This window comes from Lepidochelys kempii, chromosome 22, assembly GCF_965140265.1.
Source record: "Lepidochelys kempii isolate rLepKem1 chromosome 22, rLepKem1.hap2, whole genome shotgun sequence".
Classification (NCBI taxonomy): Eukaryota; Metazoa; Chordata; order Testudines; family Cheloniidae; genus Lepidochelys; species Lepidochelys kempii.
The window spans coordinates 14,781,105-14,800,060 of record NC_133277.1 but is presented as its reverse complement, the minus strand read 5'-3'; positions in this window follow the sequence as shown (position 1 = coordinate 14,800,060).

The following is an 18,956-nucleotide window of genomic DNA, read 5'->3' as shown; positions in this document are numbered from 1 at the left end:
TGTGGGAGACCGTGTCAAAAGCTTTGCTAAAGTCAAGAAACAATACATCCACTGCTTTCCCTTCATCCACAGAACCAGTAATCTCATCATAAAAGGCGATTAGATTGGTCAGGCATGACCTTCCCTTGGTGAATCCATGCTGGCTGTTCCTGATCGCTTTCCTCTCATGCAAGTGCTTCAGGATTGATTCTTTGAGGACCTGCTCCATGATTTTTCCAGGGACTGAGGTGAGGCTGACTGGCCTGTAGTTCCCAGGATCCTCCTTCTTCCCTTTTTTAAAGATTGGCACTACATTAGCCTTTTTCCAGACATCCGGGACTTCCCCCGTTCGCCACGAGTTTTCAAAGATAATGGCCAGTGGCTCTGCAATCACAGCCGCCAATTCCTTCAGCACTCTCGGATGCAACTCGTCCGGCCCCATGGACTTGTGCATGTCCAGCTTTTCTAAATAGTCCCTAGCCACCTCTATCTCCACAGAGGGCTGGCCATCTCTTCCCCATTTTGTGATGCCCAGCGCAGCAGTCTGGGAGCTGACCTTGTTAGTGAAATCAGAGGCAAAAAAAGCATTGAGTACATTAGCTTTTTCCACATCCTCTGTCACTAGGTTGCCTCCCTCATTCAGTAAGGGGCCCACACTTTCCTTGGCTTTCTTCTTGTTGCCAACATACCTGAAGAAACCCTTCTTGTTACTCTTGACATCTCTTGCTAGCTGTAGCTCCAGGTGCGATTTGGCCCTCCTGATATCATTCCTACATGTCTGAGCAATATTTTTATACTCTTCCCTGGTCATAATGTCCAACCTTCCACTTCTTGTAAGCTTCTTTTTTATGTTTAAGATCCGCTAGGATTTCACCATTAAGCCAAGCTGGTCGCCTGCCATATTTACTATTCTTTCGACTCAGCGGGATGGTTTGTCCCTGTAACCTCAACAGGGATTCCTTGAAATACAGCTAGCTCTCCTGGACTCCTTTCCCCTTCATGTTAGTCCCCCAGGGGATCCTGGCCATCCGTTCCCTGAGGGAGGCGAAGTCTGCTTTCCTGAAGTCCAGGGTCCGTATCCTGCTGCTTACCTTTCTTCCCTGCGTCAGGATCCTGAACTCAACCAACTCATGGTCACTGCCTCCCAGATTCCCATCCACTTTTGCTTCCCCCACTAATTCTACCCGGTTTGTGAGCAGCAGGTCAAGAAAAGCTCCCCCCTAGTTGGCTCCTCTAGCACTTGCGCCAGGAAATTGTCCCCTACGCTTTCCAAAAACTTCCTGGATTGTCTATGCACTGCTGTATTGCTCTCCCCTGTGTTAAATGCTCATCTCAAGCCCTTTTTAGCATCAGCAGACGTGGGAATTAAACCCACATGCCACACCTGGGGCCCAGCCACTGGACCACGGGAGGAGTGGTGCCTGTTGCTTTGCCTGAACAATAGTTAATTAATGTGGAACAGCTTCTATGGGCAAAAAAACAAGGGACGCCACAGATTCATTCCAGGACCACCGGCCAGCTCTTCTCAAGGCTTTTTGCAACAGACAAAGGGAGGATTAAAACCCACAGCGGCCACAAGCCAGACCAAAAGCATAACCACTGGACTACACAGGAAGCTGCTAAATTGGTTGGCCCAAATAATATTTCATTAAAGTGGAACAGCTTCATGGGCAAGAGAAAGGGAATCATGAGACCCCCCCCAACACCACCACCACTGGAGCTATAGAACCGCAGAACACAGACAGCCTGTAGGGCAGCGCTCGTCAAAGTCCCCCACAACCTTCCCAGCAGGATGAAGGGGGATTTGAACGAGCCAGCCTCCTTGCCCCTCTCTGAAGCCTAACCACGGAATCAGAGGGGGAGCCGCAGCCTTTAACTGGACTCAGGGCCCTTCAATTAAAGTGTAACAGCTTCAAGTGAGGGTGCTCCCGTCGCTGTAGCCCAGGACCCAATGATTAGGGCACTCACCCGGGAGGTAGGTGAGCCCTTTGCAAATCCCTGTGCTCGTCAGGCAGCGGGGAGAATTAAGAAGGTGAATGGCCATAATGCATCAGACCCATGGCCCAGCTAGCCCACTGTCCTGCTTTCCGACAGCGGCCAATGCCTGCTGCATCAAAGGCAGTGAACAGAAGAGGGCAACACTCAAGCCATCTATCCCATCGGGCCCCCCTCCCAGCAGCTGGCCATCAGCGGGCAAAGGACACCCGGACCACGGGTCTGCGTCCCTGACCGTCTTGGCTAATAGCCACGGATGGACCCATTCGCCACGCACTTTCTCAGTCTTTCTTTTCGAACCCACTTACAGTTTTGGCCCACCCCACCTCCACCGGCAACCACTTCCACAGGCTGAGCGTGCGTTGCGGGGCCAAGTACTGCCTTTGGTTTGGGTTAAAGCTGCTGCCTGCTCATTTCAGCGGGTGACCCCTGTTCTTGCGTTGCGTGAAGGGGTAAATAACACGTCCCGATTCCCGTTCCCCACCCCAGTCATGACTGGCTAGCCCTCTGTCAGATCCAACCTGAACCGTCTCTTTGCCCAGCTGAACCAGAAGCACGCTCCCCCCCACCAGCCTCCCTCACCGGCGAGGCCCCGAACCACGAGGTTAAAAGTTACACGAGGGGGCCTCCGCCTCCGTCCCCTGGGCTGTTTTGTGGGGCGTTGGGCCAGTCCCTAACCAGCTCACGCTAAGTCACCGGAGGGGTTCCTGGCCGTGGCTGGCAAGCAGAGGGCTGTACCTGGGAGGGGAAGACGCTGGGTCGATTTCCTTCTCCCCGCCTGATGAGCTGCAGGGAGTTGAAGAGGGCTCTGCAGTCTCTCAAGCATGAGCCCCAATACTGAAGTAAAGAACCGCCTTAGGAGGCTTGCTCGTTGTAGCTTGTCGGGGCCTGTGCCACTTCCATGAAGTGGTAACTGGCCAGCCTTGCAACATGAATCCCTCTGTAGTCCAGTGGTTTGGGCACTTACCCAGTGCGTGGGTGATGCTGGTTCAACTCCTCCCCCAGCTTGCTGAGGAAGGACTTAAACAGCCATCTCCCTGGTCTCAAGTGGATATCCAGCTTCTGGACTAAGAGGGATTCTCCTGGGGCGTGTGGGCCCCTGTGCCTTTCTTTTTCTGCTGAAGCTGTTCCACTTTTACATGACATATTCATGGGGCCAGGAGTCCCCCCAGCAGCCTGCTGTAGTCTGGGGGGTGTGGTGTGCACCCAGCATGTGGGAGGCTGTGGGTTCAAAGCCCCCTTCTTCTTGCTGAGAAGGGATTTGAACTTTGATCTCCTGCCTCTCAGGTGAATGGCCTAAGTGCTGGGCTCGGAGGTTTTCCCATGTGGGGGCTCTCTCGGTCTTTTCTGTTGTGGGAGAGCTGCGTTCCGTCACATATTCACTGGGGCAAAGACAAAGTAGGCAGGCCTGGGTAGGCTAGTGGCTTGGCAAACTGCCCAGCACATGGGAGCTTGGGGTTCAAATCCCTTTCTCAAAGAAGGAGATCAGGTTGGTTTGGCACAATCCATCTTTTGTAAAACCATGTTGTATTTTGTCCCATTTACCATTGACTTCAATGTCCTTAACTACCTTCTCCTTCAAATTTTTTTCCAAGACCTTGCATACGACACATGTCAAACTAACAGGCCTATAATTACCCAGATCACTTTTTTTCCCTTTCTTAAAAATAGGAAGTATATTAGCAATTCTTCAGTCATACGGTACAAATCCCTTGTCCTCGTCAGGCAGAGGGGTGAGGTAAGAAGGTGAATGGCCATAATGCATCAGACCCATGGCCCAGCTAGCCCACTGTCCTGCTTTCCGACGGCGGCCAACGCCGGCTGCTTCAAAGGCAGTGAACAGAAGAAGGCAACTCTCAAGCGATCCGTCCCATCGGGCCCCCCTCCCAGCAGCTGGCCGTCAGCGGGCGAAGGACGCCCGGACCACGAGGCTGCGTCCCTGACCGTCTTGGCTAATAGCCACAGATGGACCCATTCGCCACGCACTTTCTCAGTCTTTCTTTTCGAACCCACTTACAGTTTTGGCCCACCCCACCTCCACCGGCAACCACTTCCACAGGCTGAGCGTGCGTTGCGGGGCCAAGTACTGCCTTTGGTTTGGGTTAAAGCTGCTGCCTGCTCATTTCAGCGGGTGACCCCTGTTCTTGCGTTGCGTGAAGGGGTAAATAACACGTCCCGATTCCCGTTCCCCACCCCAGTCATGACTGGCTAGCCCTCTGTCAGAGCCAACCTGAACCGTCTCTTTGCCCAGCTGAACCTGATGCACGCTCCCCCCCACCAGTCTCCCTCACAGGCGAGGCCCCGAACCTCGAGGTTAAAAGTTACACGAGGGGGCTTCCGCCTCTGTCCCCTGGGCTGTTTTGTGGGGCTTTGGGCTGGTCCCTAACCAGCTCACGCTAAGTCCCCTGAGGGGTTCCTGGCCGTGGCTGGCAAGCAGAGGGCGGTACCTGGGAGGGGAAGATGCTGGGTCGATTTCCTTCTCCTCGCCTGATGAGCTGCGGGGAGTTGAAGAGGGCTCTGCAGTCTCTCAAGCGTGAGCCCCAATACTGAAGAAGTAAAGAACCGCCTGAGGAGGCTTGCTCGTTGTAGCTTGTCGGGCCTGTGCCACTTCCATGAAGTGGTAACTGGCCAGCCTTGCAACATGAATCCCTCTGTAGTCCAGTGGTTTAGGCACTTACCCAGTGCATGGGTGATGCTGGTTCAACTCCTCCCACAGCTTGCTGAGGAAGGACTTAAACAGCCATCTCCCTGGTCTCAAGTGAATATCCAGCTTCTAGACTAAGAGGGATTCTCCTGGGGCACGTGGGCCCCTGTGCCTTTCTTTTTCTGCTGAAGCTGTTCCACTTTTACATGACATATTCATGGGGCCAGGAGTCCCCCCGCAGCCTGCTGTAGTCTGGGGGGTGTGGTGTGCGCCCAGTGTGTGGGAGGCTGTGGGTTCAAAGCCCCTTTCTTCTTGCTGAGAAGGGATTTGGACTTTGATCTCCTGCCTCTCAGGCGAATGGCCTAAGTTCTGGGCTCGGAGGTTTTCCTATGTGGGGGCTCTCTCTGTCTTTTCTGTTGTGGGAGGGCCGCGTTCAGTTACATATTGATTGGGGCAAAGGCAAGGCAGGCAGGCCTGGGTAGTCTAGTGGCTTGGCAAGCTGCCCAGCATGTGGGAGCTTGGGGTTCAAATCCCCTTCTTTCTTTCTTTCTTTCTTTCTTCTTCTTGAAGAGAAGGGGCTTGAGCCTTGATGACTTATCTCTCAACTGAAAGGCCTAAGTGCCTGGTGAGTGGGATGTGGGGGATCCCTCAGTCTCTTCTATTGAAGGCAGGCCACTTGCAGTAAATATTACATGAGAATTGGGAACCCCACTCACCAGTATTCCCTGTGTAGTCCTGCGGTTGGGCTCCGTGCCCCCGAAGCAGTGAGCTGCTGGTTCAAATCCCTTTTCTGTTTGTTGAGATCAAGGCTTGGGTCCTTAACCTCTTGCCCCGCGAGCGTTCCGCTTTCACTATGTATTAACTGGGGCAAAGGAAGCTTTCTAAGCCCTCTATGGTATGGGGGTTAAGGTGTTGGCCTGCCGTGTGCGTGCTTCCCGGTTCAACTCCCCTGGGTGCCGTTTGAGACGGCCGGGGGTGCCTCAATCTTTTACCGCTCAAGCCTTCCACTTTAACTATATATTAACCGGGGCAAGCTAAGCTCTCAAGTCCCTCTACGGTACGGGGGTTAGGGCGCTCGCTTGGATTGCAGGTGACCCTGGTTCACATCCCCGCTCGGTGGGATAGGAGGGCGTCTGGCGGGTGAGAGGAGGCCCCTCCTAGCTGAGCAAGAGGCCCGACACAGGGCCTCTTGCTCTTTTAATTAAAGAGGCAATGCTGCGCTACAGTAAAACCCCCTCTCACTCTTGTCCACCCTGATCAGGATACACGCCCAGGTTGTGGCAGACCCCAGGGCACTCCCCTGCTCTTTTGAGGGGTGTGAACTGGGGGCCGCCACCTCCTGGGGAGAGTCGCTGGCGAGCGATCCCTGTCCGAATCCCCTCTCCGGCCCAAGAAGACAACGGCCTCTTGAGAAAGAGAGGGGCTTCGGACAAGGATGGCCCACCCAAAGGACGGTCGCCTAGGAGGCAGGAAATCCCTGTGCAAATCCCTGCTGAACAGGCAGCTGGGGGATTTGAACCAGGATCTCCCACAACCCAGGCGAGTATCCTAACCACTGGACTAGAGAGTGAGGGTAGCCATGAGGCTGGCCCAGAGCCCATTTAACTAAAGTGGAACAGCTTCAACAGGCAAGAAGGAGGTGGGCAACCCCCTCGCTAATAGAGAAAGATCCAGGGGAGATTCAAACCCACATCTCATGCACCCCAGGCACACACTGTGACCATCAGCCTACCAAGGGAGTTGTGGTAAAGAGAGGCCCAAATTCCATTTAATTCAAGTGGAACAGCTTTGAAAGGCAAGAAAGGAGGCACCCCCAGAAAGACAGCCACACACACACACACCAAGGGGGATTTGAACTCACATCTTCCCCACCCAAAGCACACAGTCTAACCATCAGCCCACAGAGGGAACTGGGTCAGCCTGTGGCCCAAATACCATTTAATTAAAGTGGAACAGCTTCCACAGGCAAGAGAGAAGCAGCCCCCCTCCGGCAGTACCCAAAGACCGACGAGGCCTGTGTTAAACGCTCATCTCAAGCTCTTTTCAGCATCAGCAGATCTGGGGAATTGAACCCACAGCACCCACATGGAGCCCAACCACTGGACCACGGAAGGAGCAGTGCTGGGCGCTTTGCCTGAACAATAGTTAATTAACGTGGAACACCTTCTTCGGGCCAAAAAGCAAGGGACGCCGCAGATTCAATCCAGGACCACCAGCCATCTCATCAGTTTTTGCAACGGACAAAGGGAGGATTTGAACCCACAGTGCCCACAAGCCAGACCAGTAGCGTAACCCCTGGACAACACAGGAAGCTGCTGAACTAGCTGGCCCAAATAATATTTCATTAAAGTTGAACAGTTTCACAGGCAAGAGGAAGGGATCCCGAGACCCCCATCACTAGATTTACGGAACCACAGAACACAGACAGCCTGTAGGGCAGCGCTCGTCAAACCCCCCCACAACCTTCCCAGCAGGATGAAGGGGGATTTGAACAAGCCAGCCTCCTACCCCCACTCTGAAGTCTAACCACGGAATCAGAGAGGGAGCCGCAGCCTTTAACTGGGCTCAGGGCCCTTCAATTAAAGTGTAACAGCTTCAATTGAGGGTGCTCCCGTCACTGTAGCCCAGGACCCAATGATTAGGGCCCTCACCCGGGAGGTAGGTGAGCCCTTCGCAAATCCCTTGTGCTCATCCAGCAGAGGGGTGAGTTAGAAGGTGAATGGCCATAATGCATCAGACCCATGGCCCAGCTAGCCCACTGTCCTGCTTTCCGACAGCGGCCAATGCCTGCTGCATCAAAGGCAGTGAACAGAAGAGGGCAACACTCAAGCCATCTATCCCATCGGGCCCCCCTCCCAGCAGCTGGCCATCAGCGGGCAAAGGACACCCGGACCACGGGTCTGCGTCCCTGACCGTCTTGGCTAATAGCCACGGATGGACCCATTCGCCACGCACTTTCTCAGTCTTTCTTTTCGAACCCACTTACAGTTTTGGCCCACCCCACCTCCACCGGCAACCACTTCCACAGGCTGAGCGTGCGTTGCGGGGCCAAGTACTGCCTTTGGTTTGGGTTAAAGCTGCTGCCTGCTCATTTCAGCGGGTGACCCCTGTTCTTGCGTTGCGTGAAGGGGTAAATAACACGTCCCGATTCCCGTTCCCCACCCCAGTCATGACTGGCTAGCCCTCTGTCAGATCCAACCTGAACCGTCTCTTTGCCCAGCTGAACCAGAAGCACGCTCCCCCCCACCAGCCTCCCTCACCGGCGAGGCCCCGAACCACGAGGTTAAAAGTTACACGAGGGGGCCTCCGCCTCCGTCCCCTGGGCTGTTTTGTGGGGCGTTGGGCCAGTCCCTAACCAGCTCACGCTAAGTCACCGGAGGGGTTCCTGGCCGTGGCTGGCAAGCAGAGGGCTGTACCTGGGAGGGGAAGACGCTGGGTCGATTTCCTTCTCCCCGCCTGATGAGCTGCAGGGAGTTGAAGAGGGCTCTGCAGTCTCTCAAGCATGAGCCCCAATACTGAAGTAAAGAACCGCCTTAGGAGGCTTGCTCGTTGTAGCTTGTCGGGGCCTGTGCCACTTCCATGAAGTGGTAACTGGCCAGCCTTGCAACATGAATCCCTCTGTAGTCCAGTGGTTTGGGCACTTACCCAGTGCGTGGGTGATGCTGGTTCAACTCCTCCCCCAGCTTGCTGAGGAAGGACTTAAACAGCCATCTCCCTGGTCTCAAGTGGATATCCAGCTTCTGGACTAAGAGGGATTCTCCTGGGGCGTGTGGGCCCCTGTGCCTTTCTTTTTCTGCTGAAGCTGTTCCACTTTTACATGACATATTCATGGGGCCAGGAGTCCCCCCAGCAGCCTGCTGTAGTCTGGGGGGTGTGGTGTGCACCCAGCATGTGGGAGGCTGTGGGTTCAAAGCCCCCTTCTTCTTGCTGAGAAGGGATTTGAACTTTGATCTCCTGCCTCTCAGGTGAATGGCCTAAGTGCTGGGCTCGGAGGTTTTCCCATGTGGGGGCTCTCTCGGTCTTTTCTGTTGTGGGAGAGCTGCGTTCCGTCACATATTCACTGGGGCAAAGACAAAGTAGGCAGGCCTGGGTAGGCTAGTGGCTTGGCAAACTGCCCAGCACATGGGAGCTTGGGGTTCAAATCCCTTTCTCAAAGAAGGAGATCAGGTTGGTTTGGCACAATCCATCTTTTGTAAAACCATGTTGTATTTTGTCCCATTTACCATTGACTTCAATGTCCTTAACTACCTTCTCCTTCAAATTTTTTTCCAAGACCTTGCATACGACACATGTCAAACTAACAGGCCTATAATTACCCAGATCACTTTTTTTCCCTTTCTTAAAAATAGGAAGTATATTAGCAATTCTTCAGTCATACGGTACAAATCCCTTGTCCTCGTCAGGCAGAGGGGTGAGGTAAGAAGGTGAATGGCCATAATGCATCAGACCCATGGCCCAGCTAGCCCACTGTCCTGCTTTCCGACGGCGGCCAACGCCGGCTGCTTCAAAGGCAGTGAACAGAAGAAGGCAACTCTCAAGCGATCCGTCCCATCGGGCCCCCCTCCCAGCAGCTGGCCGTCAGCGGGCGAAGGACGCCCGGACCACGAGGCTGCGTCCCTGACCGTCTTGGCTAATAGCCACAGATGGACCCATTCGCCACGCACTTTCTCAGTCTTTCTTTTCGAACCCACTTACAGTTTTGGCCCACCCCACCTCCACCGGCAACCACTTCCACAGGCTGAGCGTGCGTTGCGGGGCCAAGTACTGCCTTTGGTTTGGGTTAAAGCTGCTGCCTGCTCATTTCAGCGGGTGACCCCTGTTCTTGCGTTGCGTGAAGGGGTAAATAACACGTCCCGATTCCCGTTCCCCACCCCAGTCATGACTGGCTAGCCCTCTGTCAGAGCCAACCTGAACCGTCTCTTTGCCCAGCTGAACCTGATGCACGCTCCCCCCCACCAGTCTCCCTCACAGGCGAGGCCCCGAACCTCGAGGTTAAAAGTTACACGAGGGGGCTTCCGCCTCTGTCCCCTGGGCTGTTTTGTGGGGCTTTGGGCTGGTCCCTAACCAGCTCACGCTAAGTCCCCTGAGGGGTTCCTGGCCGTGGCTGGCAAGCAGAGGGCGGTACCTGGGAGGGGAAGATGCTGGGTCGATTTCCTTCTCCTCGCCTGATGAGCTGCGGGGAGTTGAAGAGGGCTCTGCAGTCTCTCAAGCGTGAGCCCCAATACTGAAGAAGTAAAGAACCGCCTGAGGAGGCTTGCTCGTTGTAGCTTGTCGGGCCTGTGCCACTTCCATGAAGTGGTAACTGGCCAGCCTTGCAACATGAATCCCTCTGTAGTCCAGTGGTTTAGGCACTTACCCAGTGCATGGGTGATGCTGGTTCAACTCCTCCCACAGCTTGCTGAGGAAGGACTTAAACAGCCATCTCCCTGGTCTCAAGTGAATATCCAGCTTCTAGACTAAGAGGGATTCTCCTGGGGCACGTGGGCCCCTGTGCCTTTCTTTTTCTGCTGAAGCTGTTCCACTTTTACATGACATATTCATGGGGCCAGGAGTCCCCCCGCAGCCTGCTGTAGTCTGGGGGGTGTGGTGTGCGCCCAGTGTGTGGGAGGCTGTGGGTTCAAAGCCCCTTTCTTCTTGCTGAGAAGGGATTTGGACTTTGATCTCCTGCCTCTCAGGCGAATGGCCTAAGTTCTGGGCTCGGAGGTTTTCCTATGTGGGGGCTCTCTCTGTCTTTTCTGTTGTGGGAGGGCCGCGTTCAGTTACATATTGATTGGGGCAAAGGCAAGGCAGGCAGGCCTGGGTAGTCTAGTGGCTTGGCAAGCTGCCCAGCATGTGGGAGCTTGGGGTTCAAATCCCCTTCTTTCTTTCTTTCTTTCTTTCTTCTTCTTGAAGAGAAGGGGCTTGAGCCTTGATGACTTATCTCTCAACTGAAAGGCCTAAGTGCCTGGTGAGTGGGATGTGGGGGATCCCTCAGTCTCTTCTATTGAAGGCAGGCCACTTGCAGTAAATATTACATGAGAATTGGGAACCCCACTCACCAGTATTCCCTGTGTAGTCCTGCGGTTGGGCTCCGTGCCCCCGAAGCAGTGAGCTGCTGGTTCAAATCCCTTTTCTGTTTGTTGAGATCAAGGCTTGGGTCCTTAACCTCTTGCCCCGCGAGCGTTCCGCTTTCACTATGTATTAACTGGGGCAAAGGAAGCTTTCTAAGCCCTCTATGGTATGGGGGTTAAGGTGTTGGCCTGCCGTGTGCGTGCTTCCCGGTTCAACTCCCCTGGGTGCCGTTTGAGACGGCCGGGGGTGCCTCAATCTTTTACCGCTCAAGCCTTCCACTTTAACTATATATTAACCGGGGCAAGCTAAGCTCTCAAGTCCCTCTACGGTACGGGGGTTAGGGCGCTCGCTTGGATTGCAGGTGACCCTGGTTCACATCCCCGCTCGGTGGGATAGGAGGGCGTCTGGCGGGTGAGAGGAGGCCCCTCCTAGCTGAGCAAGAGGCCCGACACAGGGCCTCTTGCTCTTTTAATTAAAGAGGCAATGCTGCGCTACAGTAAAACCCCCTCTCACTCTTGTCCACCCTGATCAGGATACACGCCCAGGTTGTGGCAGACCCCAGGGCACTCCCCTGCTCTTTTGAGGGGTGTGAACTGGGGGCCGCCACCTCCTGGGGAGAGTCGCTGGCGAGCGATCCCTGTCCGAATCCCCTCTCCGGCCCAAGAAGACAACGGCCTCTTGAGAAAGAGAGGGGCTTCGGACAAGGATGGCCCACCCAAAGGACGGTCGCCTAGGAGGCAGGAAATCCCTGTGCAAATCCCTGCTGAACAGGCAGCTGGGGGATTTGAACCAGGATCTCCCACAACCCAGGCGAGTATCCTAACCACTGGACTAGAGAGTGAGGGTAGCCATGAGGCTGGCCCAGAGCCCATTTAACTAAAGTGGAACAGCTTCAACAGGCAAGAAGGAGGTGGGCAACCCCCTCGCTAATAGAGAAAGATCCAGGGGAGATTCAAACCCACATCTCATGCACCCCAGGCACACACTGTGACCATCAGCCTACCAAGGGAGTTGTGGTAAAGAGAGGCCCAAATTCCATTTAATTCAAGTGGAACAGCTTTGAAAGGCAAGAAAGGAGGCACCCCCAGAAAGACAGCCACACACACACACACCAAGGGGGATTTGAACTCACATCTTCCCCACCCAAAGCACACAGTCTAACCATCAGCCCACAGAGGGAACTGGGTCAGCCTGTGGCCCAAATACCATTTAATTAAAGTGGAACAGCTTCCACAGGCAAGAGAGAAGCAGCCCCCCTCCGGCAGTACCCAAAGACCGACGAGGCCTGTGTTAAACGCTCATCTCAAGCTCTTTTCAGCATCAGCAGATCTGGGGAATTGAACCCACAGCACCCACATGGAGCCCAACCACTGGACCACGGAAGGAGCAGTGCTGGGCGCTTTGCCTGAACAATAGTTAATTAACGTGGAACACCTTCTTCGGGCCAAAAAGCAAGGGACGCCGCAGATTCAATCCAGGACCACCAGCCATCTCATCAGTTTTTGCAACGGACAAAGGGAGGATTTGAACCCACAGTGCCCACAAGCCAGACCAGTAGCGTAACCCCTGGACAACACAGGAAGCTGCTGAACTAGCTGGCCCAAATAATATTTCATTAAAGTTGAACAGTTTCACAGGCAAGAGGAAGGGATCCCGAGACCCCCATCACTAGATTTACGGAACCACAGAACACAGACAGCCTGTAGGGCAGCGCTCGTCAAACCCCCCCACAACCTTCCCAGCAGGATGAAGGGGGATTTGAACAAGCCAGCCTCCTACCCCCACTCTGAAGTCTAACCACGGAATCAGAGAGGGAGCCGCAGCCTTTAACTGGGCTCAGGGCCCTTCAATTAAAGTGTAACAGCTTCAATTGAGGGTGCTCCCGTCACTGTAGCCCAGGACCCAATGATTAGGGCCCTCACCCGGGAGGTAGGTGAGCCCTTCGCAAATCCCTTGTGCTCATCCAGCAGAGGGGTGAGTTAGAAGGTGAATGGCCATAATGCATCAGACCCATGGCCCAGCTAGCCCACTGTCCTGCTTTCCGACAGCGGCCAATGCCTGCTGCATCAAAGGCAGTGAACAGAAGAGGGCAACACTCAAGCCATCTATCCCATCGGGCCCCCCTCCCAGCAGCTGGCCATCAGCGGGCAAAGGACACCCGGACCACGGGTCTGCGTCCCTGACCGTCTTGGCTAATAGCCACGGATGGACCCATTCGCCACGCACTTTCTCAGTCTTTCTTTTCGAACCCACTTACAGTTTTGGCCCACCCCACCTCCACCGGCAACCACTTCCACAGGCTGAGCGTGCGTTGCGGGGCCAAGTACTGCCTTTGGTTTGGGTTAAAGCTGCTGCCTGCTCATTTCAGCGGGTGACCCCTGTTCTTGCGTTGCGTGAAGGGGTAAATAACACGTCCCGATTCCCGTTCCCCACCCCAGTCATGACTGGCTAGCCCTCTGTCAGATCCAACCTGAACCGTCTCTTTGCCCAGCTGAACCAGAAGCACGCTCCCCCCCACCAGCCTCCCTCACCGGCGAGGCCCCGAACCACGAGGTTAAAAGTTACACGAGGGGGCCTCCGCCTCCGTCCCCTGGGCTGTTTTGTGGGGCGTTGGGCCAGTCCCTAACCAGCTCACGCTAAGTCACCGGAGGGGTTCCTGGCCGTGGCTGGCAAGCAGAGGGCTGTACCTGGGAGGGGAAGACGCTGGGTCGATTTCCTTCTCCCCGCCTGATGAGCTGCAGGGAGTTGAAGAGGGCTCTGCAGTCTCTCAAGCATGAGCCCCAATACTGAAGTAAAGAACCGCCTTAGGAGGCTTGCTCGTTGTAGCTTGTCGGGGCCTGTGCCACTTCCATGAAGTGGTAACTGGCCAGCCTTGCAACATGAATCCCTCTGTAGTCCAGTGGTTTGGGCACTTACCCAGTGCGTGGGTGATGCTGGTTCAACTCCTCCCCCAGCTTGCTGAGGAAGGACTTAAACAGCCATCTCCCTGGTCTCAAGTGGATATCCAGCTTCTGGACTAAGAGGGATTCTCCTGGGGCGTGTGGGCCCCTGTGCCTTTCTTTTTCTGCTGAAGCTGTTCCACTTTTACATGACATATTCATGGGGCCAGGAGTCCCCCCAGCAGCCTGCTGTAGTCTGGGGGGTGTGGTGTGCACCCAGCATGTGGGAGGCTGTGGGTTCAAAGCCCCCTTCTTCTTGCTGAGAAGGGATTTGAACTTTGATCTCCTGCCTCTCAGGTGAATGGCCTAAGTGCTGGGCTCGGAGGTTTTCCCATGTGGGGGCTCTCTCGGTCTTTTCTGTTGTGGGAGAGCTGCGTTCCGTCACATATTCACTGGGGCAAAGACAAAGTAGGCAGGCCTGGGTAGGCTAGTGGCTTGGCAAACTGCCCAGCACATGGGAGCTTGGGGTTCAAATCCCTTTCTCAAAGAAGGAGATCAGGTTGGTTTGGCACAATCCATCTTTTGTAAAACCATGTTGTATTTTGTCCCATTTACCATTGACTTCAATGTCCTTAACTACCTTCTCCTTCAAATTTTTTTCCAAGACCTTGCATACGACACATGTCAAACTAACAGGCCTATAATTACCCAGATCACTTTTTTTCCCTTTCTTAAAAATAGGAAGTATATTAGCAATTCTTCAGTCATACGGTACAAATCCCTTGTCCTCGTCAGGCAGAGGGGTGAGGTAAGAAGGTGAATGGCCATAATGCATCAGACCCATGGCCCAGCTAGCCCACTGTCCTGCTTTCCGACGGCGGCCAACGCCGGCTGCTTCAAAGGCAGTGAACAGAAGAAGGCAACTCTCAAGCGATCCGTCCCATCGGGCCCCCCTCCCAGCAGCTGGCCGTCAGCGGGCGAAGGACGCCCGGACCACGAGGCTGCGTCCCTGACCGTCTTGGCTAATAGCCACAGATGGACCCATTCGCCACGCACTTTCTCAGTCTTTCTTTTCGAACCCACTTACAGTTTTGGCCCACCCCACCTCCACCGGCAACCACTTCCACAGGCTGAGCGTGCGTTGCGGGGCCAAGTACTGCCTTTGGTTTGGGTTAAAGCTGCTGCCTGCTCATTTCAGCGGGTGACCCCTGTTCTTGCGTTGCGTGAAGGGGTAAATAACACGTCCCGATTCCCGTTCCCCACCCCAGTCATGACTGGCTAGCCCTCTGTCAGAGCCAACCTGAACCGTCTCTTTGCCCAGCTGAACCTGATGCACGCTCCCCCCCACCAGTCTCCCTCACAGGCGAGGCCCCGAACCTCGAGGTTAAAAGTTACACGAGGGGGCTTCCGCCTCTGTCCCCTGGGCTGTTTTGTGGGGCTTTGGGCTGGTCCCTAACCAGCTCACGCTAAGTCCCCTGAGGGGTTCCTGGCCGTGGCTGGCAAGCAGAGGGCGGTACCTGGGAGGGGAAGATGCTGGGTCGATTTCCTTCTCCTCGCCTGATGAGCTGCGGGGAGTTGAAGAGGGCTCTGCAGTCTCTCAAGCGTGAGCCCCAATACTGAAGAAGTAAAGAACCGCCTGAGGAGGCTTGCTCGTTGTAGCTTGTCGGGCCTGTGCCACTTCCATGAAGTGGTAACTGGCCAGCCTTGCAACATGAATCCCTCTGTAGTCCAGTGGTTTAGGCACTTACCCAGTGCATGGGTGATGCTGGTTCAACTCCTCCCACAGCTTGCTGAGGAAGGACTTAAACAGCCATCTCCCTGGTCTCAAGTGAATATCCAGCTTCTAGACTAAGAGGGATTCTCCTGGGGCACGTGGGCCCCTGTGCCTTTCTTTTTCTGCTGAAGCTGTTCCACTTTTACATGACATATTCATGGGGCCAGGAGTCCCCCCGCAGCCTGCTGTAGTCTGGGGGGTGTGGTGTGCGCCCAGTGTGTGGGAGGCTGTGGGTTCAAAGCCCCTTTCTTCTTGCTGAGAAGGGATTTGGACTTTGATCTCCTGCCTCTCAGGCGAATGGCCTAAGTTCTGGGCTCGGAGGTTTTCCTATGTGGGGGCTCTCTCTGTCTTTTCTGTTGTGGGAGGGCCGCGTTCAGTTACATATTGATTGGGGCAAAGGCAAGGCAGGCAGGCCTGGGTAGTCTAGTGGCTTGGCAAGCTGCCCAGCATGTGGGAGCTTGGGGTTCAAATCCCCTTCTTTCTTTCTTTCTTTCTTTCTTCTTCTTGAAGAGAAGGGGCTTGAGCCTTGATGACTTATCTCTCAACTGAAAGGCCTAAGTGCCTGGTGAGTGGGATGTGGGGGATCCCTCAGTCTCTTCTATTGAAGGCAGGCCACTTGCAGTAAATATTACATGAGAATTGGGAACCCCACTCACCAGTATTCCCTGTGTAGTCCTGCGGTTGGGCTCCGTGCCCCCGAAGCAGTGAGCTGCTGGTTCAAATCCCTTTTCTGTTTGTTGAGATCAAGGCTTGGGTCCTTAACCTCTTGCCCCGCGAGCGTTCCGCTTTCACTATGTATTAACTGGGGCAAAGGAAGCTTTCTAAGCCCTCTATGGTATGGGGGTTAAGGTGTTGGCCTGCCGTGTGCGTGCTTCCCGGTTCAACTCCCCTGGGTGCCGTTTGAGACGGCCGGGGGTGCCTCAATCTTTTACCGCTCAAGCCTTCCACTTTAACTATATATTAACCGGGGCAAGCTAAGCTCTCAAGTCCCTCTACGGTACGGGGGTTAGGGCGCTCGCTTGGATTGCAGGTGACCCTGGTTCACATCCCCGCTCGGTGGGATAGGAGGGCGTCTGGCGGGTGAGAGGAGGCCCCTCCTAGCTGAGCAAGAGGCCCGACACAGGGCCTCTTGCTCTTTTAATTAAAGAGGCAATGCTGCGCTACAGTAAAACCCCCTCTCACTCTTGTCCACCCTGATCAGGATACACGCCCAGGTTGTGGCAGACCCCAGGGCACTCCCCTGCTCTTTTGAGGGGTGTGAACTGGGGGCCGCCACCTCCTGGGGAGAGTCGCTGGCGAGCGATCCCTGTCCGAATCCCCTCTCCGGCCCAAGAAGACAACGGCCTCTTGAGAAAGAGAGGGGCTTCGGACAAGGATGGCCCACCCAAAGGACGGTCGCCTAGGAGGCAGGAAATCCCTGTGCAAATCCCTGCTGAACAGGCAGCTGGGGGATTTGAACCAGGATCTCCCACAACCCAGGCGAGTATCCTAACCACTGGACTAGAGAGTGAGGGTAGCCATGAGGCTGGCCCAGAGCCCATTTAACTAAAGTGGAACAGCTTCAACAGGCAAGAAGGAGGTGGGCAACCCCCTCGCTAATAGAGAAAGATCCAGGGGAGATTCAAACCCACATCTCATGCACCCCAGGCACACACTGTGACCATCAGCCTACCAAGGGAGTTGTGGTAAAGAGAGGCCCAAATTCCATTTAATTCAAGTGGAACAGCTTTGAAAGGCAAGAAAGGAGGCACCCCCAGAAAGACAGCCACACACACACACACCAAGGGGGATTTGAACTCACATCTTCCCCACCCAAAGCACACAGTCTAACCATCAGCCCACAGAGGGAACTGGGTCAGCCTGTGGCCCAAATACCATTTAATTAAAGTGGAACAGCTTCCACAGGCAAGAGAGAAGCAGCCCCCCTCCGGCAGTACCCAAAGACCGACGAGGCCTGTGTTAAACGCTCATCTCAAGCTCTTTTCAGCATCAGCAGATCTGGGGAATTGAACCCACAGCACCCACATGGAGCCCAACCACTGGACCACGGAAGGAGCAGTGCTGGGCGCTTTGCCTGAACAATAGTTAATTAACGTGGAACACCTTCTTCGGGCCAAAAAGCAAGGGACGCCGCAGATTCAATCCAGGACCACCAGCCATCTCATCAGTTTTTGCAACGGACAAAGGGAGGATTTGAACCCACAGTGCCCACAAGCCAGACCAGTAGCGTAACCCCTGGACAACACAGGAAGCTGCTGAACTAGCTGGCCCAAATAATATTTCATTAAAGTTGAACAGTTTCACAGGCAAGAGGAAGGGATCCCGAGACCCCCATCACTAGATTTACGGAACCACAGAACACAGACAGCCTGTAGGGCAGCGCTCGTCAAACCCCCCCACAACCTTCCCAGCAGGATGAAGGGGGATTTGAACAAGCCAGCCTCCTACCCCCACTCTGAAGTCTAACCACGGAATCAGAGAGGGAGCCGCAGCCTTTAACTGGGCTCAGGGCCCTTCAATTAAAGTGTAACAGCTTCAATTGAGGGTGCTCCCGTCACTGTAGCCCAGGACCCAATGATTAGGGCCCTCACCCGGGAGGTAGGTGAGCCCTTCGCAAATCCCTTGTGCTCATCCAGCAGAGGGGTGAGTTAGAAGGTGAATGGCCATAATGCATCAGACCCATGGCCCAGCTAGCCCACTGTCCTGCTTTCCGACAGCGGCCAATGCCTGCTGCATCAAAGGCAGTGAACAGAAGAAGGCAACTCTCAAGCGATCCGTCCCGTCGGGGCCCCCCCCCCCCCCAGCAGCTGGCCGTCAGCGGGCGAAGGACACCCGGACCACGGGTCTGCGTCCCTGACCGTCTTGGCTAATAGCCACAGATGGACCCATTCGCCACGCACTTTCTCAGTCTTTCTATTCGAACCCACTTACAGTTTTGGCCCACCCCACCTCCACCGGCAACCACTTCCACAGGCTGAGTGTGCGTTGCGGGGCCAAGTACTGCCTTTGGTTTGGGTTAAAACTGCTGCCTGCTCATTTCAGCGGGTGACCCCTGTTCTTGCGTTGCGTGAAGGGGTAAATAACACGTCCCGATTCCCGTTCCCCACCCCAGTCATGACTGGCTAGCCCTCTGTCAGATCCAACCTGAACCGTCTCTTTGCCCAGCTGAACCAGAAGCACGCTCTCCCCCCCCAACCTCCCTCACCGGCGAGGCCCCGAACCACTAGGTTAAAAGTTACACAAGGGGGCCTCCGCCTCTGTCTCCTGGGCTGTTTTGTGGGGCGTTCGGCCAGTCCCTAACCAGCTCACGCTAAATGGTCCCTAACCAGCTCACGCTAAGTCCCCTGAGGGGTTCCTGGCCGTGGCTGGCAAGCAGAGGGCGGTACTTGGGAGGAGAAGACGCTGGGTCGATTTCCTTCTCCCCGCCTGATGGGCGCCGGGGAGTTGAAGAGGGCTCTGCAGTCTCTCAAGCGTGAGCTCCAATACTGAAGAAGTAAAGAACCGCCTGAGGAGACTTCCTCGTTGTAGCTTGTCGGGCCTGTGCCACTTCCATGAAGTGGTAACGGGCCAGCCTTGCAACATGAATCCCTCTGTAGTCCAGTGGTTTGGGTGCTTACCCAGTGTGTGGGTGATG